The sequence below is a fragment of the Peromyscus leucopus genome, chromosome 14, assembly GCF_004664715.2.
Source record: "Peromyscus leucopus breed LL Stock chromosome 14, UCI_PerLeu_2.1, whole genome shotgun sequence".
In the NCBI taxonomy this organism is placed as follows: Eukaryota; Metazoa; Chordata; class Mammalia; order Rodentia; family Cricetidae; genus Peromyscus; species Peromyscus leucopus.
The window spans coordinates 38,277,222-38,284,752 of record NC_051075.1 but is presented as its reverse complement, the minus strand read 5'-3'; positions in this window follow the sequence as shown (position 1 = coordinate 38,284,752).

The window sequence follows — 7,531 nt, the reverse complement described above, 5'->3', positions numbered from 1 at the left end:
TTTTTTTAAAAAGATTTATTTATTTATTATTTATACAGTGTTCTGCCTGCAGGCCAGAAGAGGGCACTGAATCTCATTACAGATGGTTGTGAGCCACCATGTGGTTGCTAGGAATTGAACTCAGGACCTCTGGAAGAGCAGCCAGTGCTCTTAACCTCTGAGCCATCTCTCCAGCCTCCTAATGTGCTGGTTTCTGACATGCGCGCACAGCACAGTGGATGATGCTGTTGTATTTGTGTCTGCACCTCGGATTCTTCCCTGATAAGAACTGTGATGGATTCCTGAAGCTCTCCATTGCTAGTGGTTCTTGCTGAACACAGACCCACGGAATGAACAGCGGAGTTCTTACTCTTAGAAAAGAGGGCACAAGGAGACACCCACAGATGCTCCTTCCTGCCTCCTCTGCTGCAGGTTAAATTTTGCTCTAGGAATTTGAATCAAGAAGCAGCTCGATGGCCTTTGGTCAAATGTGGGTGTGGGGTTGCCTAGTTTCCCTGCCGCCACGTTCTGGGGTGAGCCGCAGAGTGACCCTGCCCCCTGCCCCTGTGTTGTGACATAAACCTCAGACTTAGTTAGCGTTTTAGGAAGTCATAATCTCCAGGGAGCATCTGGATTCAAGCCCAAAGTAGGGAAAGCCGGATAATTCCACTGGAGGAAGCGTCTCTTTCGTCAAACACAAATCAAGTTGAGGTTGCCAGCTGCTGCTATCCAGAGCTGTCTTTTCCACATCGAAAGGATCCCTATTCTCTAGTCTCCGAAACTTCCAACTCTCTGAGGTTCTCATCACCATACTGCCTGCCTTCTGGTTTACCCAGAAGGAAAATGCAATTATAAATCATAAAGCACAATTTGAATAAACAAAATAAAACATGATACGAATCAAGGCCAGTTCCTGAAATAAAAACACAAAAGAGCCGGCTCACATATGCTCAGAGCTCTTATGATTATTGGCTGAATGGCTCACTCCAGAAAGCATTTGGACAGCCCACGTCCCAGCAACCACACTAACGTTTTTTTGTTTTTTTTTTTTTTTCAGTCAAGAGATCTGGAGATTCTTCTGACAGTCAACACTTGCTGTTCCAAACATGCTGCCACTTTTGAGGGCCTCAGACTTAAGCTTCCACGGCCTCAGAACTATAGTAAAAGCCAGCTTGAGTGCTCAAAGGAAACATGTTCTGAGGGGGGGCGACTTGGGGCCCAGTGGTGTCTGTCTCCGTGCTTTGCACCCTTGCACATGATAGGCGCTTGGTAGTTCACCTTCTCTGTGTCGCAGCTGTCAGAGTAAAACCCGCAAAAAGTAGTGACTGCATGGAGGCTGAGCCAGGCCTTGAACTCGAGGCCTCTTAGCCCAGTGTTCTCAACCTTCCTAACGCTGCGACCCTTTAATACAGTTCCTCAAGTTGCGGTGACCCCCAACCATAAAATGATTTCGTTGCTACTCCTTAATAGTAATTTTGCTGCTGTTATGAATCATAATGTGAATATCTGATATGCAGGGTATCTGATACCCTCAAAGGGTTTGCAACCCACAGGTTTGAGATCCATTGTCTTAGCCTGAAGAGATGTACACTAATATCTTCTCCTTACCTTCACTGTTTTACCTGTGCATTCACAGAAATTACTTTTTATTATGTTTTAAAATTTTTATTAGCATATGCTAATTGTGCAATGTTTTATGGGCTTCATGATATTTACATGTATGAATATAATGCATTTTGCTCATATTCCTTCCTCCATTATTTTTTTCTTGTAGATTTCCCCCTTATATCTTCTCCTTTCCACATTCTTTCTTACTTTTCCTGTGGGAGACCAGCTCTCACATTTATTTACCCCATGCACTCTTGAGGAGTGAGGGATAAGAGACTTAGATAGAAATATAGAAGAGAGAGACAGGCAGAAACACAGGATAGCTGCAGGAGGGTCTGGGTCAAAACCCACCAGCCTCTTCTGGCTCTATTAAAGGGCTTTTAAAGGAATGCCCAGGGGTGGAGCAAAAGACCTCCCCCTAGCACAGCCAAGTGCAGTCCATCCCAAACACCTGGTGACCATGCACGTGGTCAAGCCATCCCCTAATGCAGCCCTACTGTGTAAAGCAAGCTCAGATTTCACTAGGAAGCTTTCATGGGCTCCCATACTTTCCCCAGCAGAATCTACAGATGAATGAAAAAAAAAAATCATCCAATCAATGAATGTGCTGTGGGCCTGAACAGCCATTCTCAAATGAACAAGTACAAATGGCTAAAGCACATAACAAATGTTCAACACCCTTAACCACCAGGGAAAGGCAAATCAAAACCGCACTGAGATGCCTCCTCACCCTAGTCAGAATGGCCACGCCAAGAAAACAACGGCAAATGCTGGCTAGGATGTGGGAAAGGAAGGAATCCTTATTGACTGCCAGCAGGGATGGATGGTAGTACATACAGCTGAGGTGGACCTCAGCAGGGAGGCTTAAATGTAAACTTTTGTAGGACCCAGCTATACCACTTCCGAGTACATACCTAAAGGACCGTGAGTCAACACACCACAGAGACACTGGCGCATCTGTCTTTGTACATCACTGTTCACAATGACCAAGTTACAGAATCAGTGCAGACGGCTATCTACAGATGAATGGATAACGAAGAATGAAATTACATCATTTTCAGGGAAATGGATGAAACTGCAAATCCACCATTTATGTGAAATCAGCCAGATCTTCAAAGATAAGGAATTACTCAATTGTTTTTCTTTTGGGGGTTTGTTTTTGCTTGTTTGTTTTCGATATAGGGTCTCACTGTGTAGCCTGGGCTATCCTGGAACCCACTACATAGACCAGGTTGGCCTCTGACTCACAAAGATCCACTGGGCTCTCCCAGCACATGGTGCTGGGATTAAAGGTGAAGGTCACCATGACTGGTCTAGGAATTAATCGTGATAGCTATGCATTCAACATGCTGGGTGGGGACTCATTTACTGGACAATGTGTTATAAGGTTTTCATCTCCTGGAGGAAAGCGAGCTACAGTCCTCACCACCACACCATGATCCCCTCGCTCCCCCTCCCCCCAGCTACTGTTCCTCCAGTGCACTTCCAGTTTTCTAAATCCTCATTAAAGAACTCGTTTCAGCCTCATTGAAAAGACGCCATTCTTGTTCTGCTTTACTGAGGAGCAAACTAAGGTAAAGGGTGCAGGATTTCTGGGGCATATGGGATAGAACTAAGATCCGAGTCCAGGAAGCATGGGTATAGTTCCTTTATATAGAGGCGATGCTGCTCTCCCTTCCCACTATGAAGACCACCGGAGGGCAAACACAGGCAAGTAGGTCATGGCAGTGCTCTCTGTTCAGCCAGCGTTTGACAATTTTCTACCCAGCAAACAAACACTCGGTGCTGGCCGGCTGATTCAGCTTGACACAAGATAGAGTCATTTAGGAAGAGAGAACCTCCACTGAGAAAATGCCTCCTCCAGAATTACCTGTGGGAAGAGCATTTTCTTAATTACTGATTGATTGTGGGAGGGCCCAGGGCATTGTGGGTGGTGCTTCCCTGGGAAGGTGGTCCTGGGACGTGTAAGAAAGAACGAGTAAGCCATGAGGAGCAAGCCAGTAGGCAGCATCCCTCTGTGGTCTCTGCTTCTGCTCCTGACCTGATGTCCTGCAGTGGTGGGCTGTTACCTAGAAGAGAAGTAAACCCTCTCCTCTCTGAGTTGCTTTTGGTCATGGTGTTTCATCACGGCGGTGGGAGCTCTAAGATGCATGCATAACAGAAACAGCTCTAAGAATATGCACGAGGACTCCTCTCTCGACATTTTTTTTTCCCCTCAGTGGCTTATCTTGGTTTTCTTCGTGGCCATAGACAATGACCTCAGATTTTTCACTGACCTTTCAATTCCGCAGCCTTGACTGTTGTATAAATCCACAATATGTGTCAACTGTGCTTGCAAACTGTGGCACCAGATCCTCAAATGCAACTCTGTTCTCCCACTGCTCTGCAGCTTTCCAAGGCCTTGACAGTAACTTGGCCTTGGCTCTCTCCCCATTCTGCTTGCCAGCCTCTGATTACAGCTCAACCTGGCTGCGGCGGCGGCAGCCTTCCCTTTCGCGTGCCCCTTCCCCCCACGTGGGTCTCCTGCATCCCATCACTGACTCTTCCTGGTCCCATCACGCCCTCCATCAAGTATAGACAATGCATTGTTGAGCCTATCACACCTAAACTCCCCTTGCCTGACTTGTAAAGCCTCCATTGTGTCACCCCACCCTAGCTACTCAGTTTTCTTTCCCAGAAAGGCCGCTCCACTCCCACTGAGCCATGAGGCTGTTATCTTCAGGACAGAGGCAGCAACCCACACCCCTCTCCAGAGAACTGTCATGTCCCACCTCCGGACGACCTCTTTCTTGCTAGGTGTCTGGCAAGCCGCATTTTACCCATCACAAAAGAGCCCCGCTCAAGTCTAAACTCTATAAACAAACTGTCCCTCTCCCTTCAACATGCGCTGATCACATCTTCCTTGTGTGTACAAATAAATAATAACATGAATAACAGTCGTGGCCAGCCAACTTCTATTGAACACTTCTTATGTGTCGGGCTCTCTTGGGAAAGGCAGCGTTAAGCTTTATTATTTGTGATTACACATGGGGAAACACAGACCCAGGGGAAACAATGTATCCAGAGTAACACCTGTTTGCTATTTGTTTCTCCCATGTGTTACCTAATTAGCTCCCCACTGAGAGGAGAGACTTGGCTTCAGAGTGTTGGATGTTTCCCACATGGCGGGGATGGGGGCAGTGACTCTACTGCACGTTATTAGTTAGTTCTGCTAATCAGTCTTTTATACATGCAGGTGTCACACAGCTCTTAAAATTCTCACCCTAGAGAGCTGCCCCGTTTGTCAAATGAGCAAAGGAATGCTCTGCAAATCAATCCTTTGGAGCACAGTGATGAACAGTTTGGGGGAAATCCTAAATCGATACATTTCCCTGTGTGATTCTATGTTACTCTTCACATATACTGGGAATGCTCAAGATGGGAAGCCATAGAACGGTCAGAATTACTCATGAGATTAAGTGGCATTTTAGGAGGGTCACTAGGCAGGGGCTGAGGTCACTGGGCAACATCTTTATTCTCTAATTTTATTAAACAATTACATGGCAGCAAAATATTCTTAGAAGTAACCAATTTTTTTTGTAGTACAATATTTGAGTTTTCTTCAAATCTCTTCCAAATACTTGCTTTTCTTTTAACAACCAACGTAAGTAGAGATATAGATTAAAAAAAAAAAAAAGACAGTTATCACAGTGTACCCATAAAGGAGGAAAAGGATTGTGATTTAGACAATTTAATTTTTATGACAGTCTGAAGTATTTCTTATGATCACTGTAGGTATAACCTCTCTCTTCTTGCCCACACCTATCCCATTTAACCCCCCACAAGCAAGAATTCATGAGATTCTTCCCCTCCCCCCACTTCAGATCAAAGCTTTGTCAAAGGCCAAAATCATAGAGGAGAAACATTCTTTTTCAAAATCCTTAGCTCGGCTCTGCTGTAGTTTATGAATTCCCAAGCAAACTCATAAGCACTAAAGGAGCAGGTAGCTGTAAACTAACACATTAGCTGAGAAAACATACTTCATCCCGCCTTGACTTTCTACTGATTACTGCTCACTTTCACAGACCCTAAGGATTTTTCTGACCTACCAAAAAGTGTTTACTCATTATTTATTTTGTGTGTAGGTGTGTGCTCCTGAGTATAGGCATGTGCACTATGTGCATGTAGGTATTGTCGGAGGCCAGAAGAGGGTGTTGGATCTTCTGGATCTGGAGTGGCAGGCTGTTGTGAGCTGCCCAGTGCGGGTGTTTGGAACTGGGTCTTCTGAAATAGCAGTGAGTGCCCTTAACTACTGGGTCATCCCTCCAGTCCCTTTATGTAGTTTTAAGGCCTCAGCTTATTGGGGTTCCGCCAACTGAAGCCAGATACATTTCCACCAGATCCTGCAGTAACTTCAGTTTAGAGATGAGCTGGTTTAGCAAACATTTCTCTGGAGCAGTGGCTTTCAACCCAAAAGCCACTTAGAGGAAACAGTATTGCATGGTAAATGGTAACATTTCATATCACTTCCCCAGTTACCAAAAATAATGCCAGCTCATTATGGAATACACTTCTTTATCCTTATTTATCAGTTTCTTTGGATGTAATTTTAACCTTTCAGACCTAAGTAAAACCTATTTTCCATGGTACACATTAGCTTTTAATATATAGTTTAGAAACACTTAAGATGCTTGTTTTATATTTCATGTAGGCGCCAATAGTCATTGAGAGCCATTTTTAGACTCTCTCCCTCTGCCTGTCTGCCTGTCTCTATCTCTCTGTCTCTGTTTTCTCAATGTCTCTGTTTGTCTATTGAAAATGAATTTCCATAGCCCCCGCACACAAACATAGCCGGTAAGTCTGGGATTCTCAGGTAGAACCCTGTTTCTTAGAACAGTCTTTTTTCCGCTGTCAGTTTTTCCTGTTGGTAAACCACTCGAAGCCTCAGCACATTATAAGACATGCCTCTAAGCGAGGGCAGCCATTCTAATTTTCTCTCAGATGGTCTTCGGCTCAGGCTGTCTTCTGCTGGTTCTGGCCATTGTTCTCGGCACCCTGTTCAGGCTAGTCATTAGGGACACATGTGATTCCTCTCCAGGCTTTCTGTCACCTCGCTTGGCAGTGTCTTGGCTTTTTTGCTCCAGGTTGGCCCTTCGTTGTGGAATGGAGTCTGCTGTGATTGCTACCTCCAGGGTCACTTTGGGATCTGCCCTTCCTTCTTATTTCACCCCACCGTTCTCCTGGTGGCGTCTGGCTGCTGTCTTGCAGTGGTCCTGCCTGTCCAGTCATCTTGGAGCTACAGAACTACAGATGCTGAGGTGGATCCTTTCCTGAAGACATTTTCTTTCAGAGACACCATGCTGCTTCAAGTTTTGGTCAAAAGACTGTTCTCTTTCCCCTTATCTGGAGCTATTCATCGCTTGGGCCATTTGAGCATCTCCTGCCTATTCCTATTAGAAACGAGAGCCGAATATCCAGAGAGTGCTGGGGAGGTGTTTCCACTTTCTTACTTTCCTCTGGACACAAGCAAAGCAGAGTAGACGAGGAAGCGGATGGTCATCCTCCTGCCTGAGCTTTCAGGCTCTACGAGCTACCTATCCAGCTCACTCATCTGATCATGAGGTTGGGGGTTCTAGTGCAGTGATTTCTGAACTGTAAGATGGGGAATGAGAGGTGCCTCGCTGTTGCATGTAGAGTGGTGTATAGGACACACCCAGCTCCCAGTATGGCTCTTTTCATTACACAGCTAGACCTTCTAACAGGTAACATCCCATCCTCTTGTCTTTGTTTATCTCCTGCTGGGCTGAGGAGGCATAGTCTCTGAATAGACATGGAAAGGGAGACAGAGGGGCCGGGTGAGAGGATTGACCCTGGGGTATTCCAGTTAGCTTAGAAGACAGTCTTTTCCTCACTGGATGACTTGTTGTTCTAGCCAGGTCAGAATCAAGGTCATGATATTGTAGAG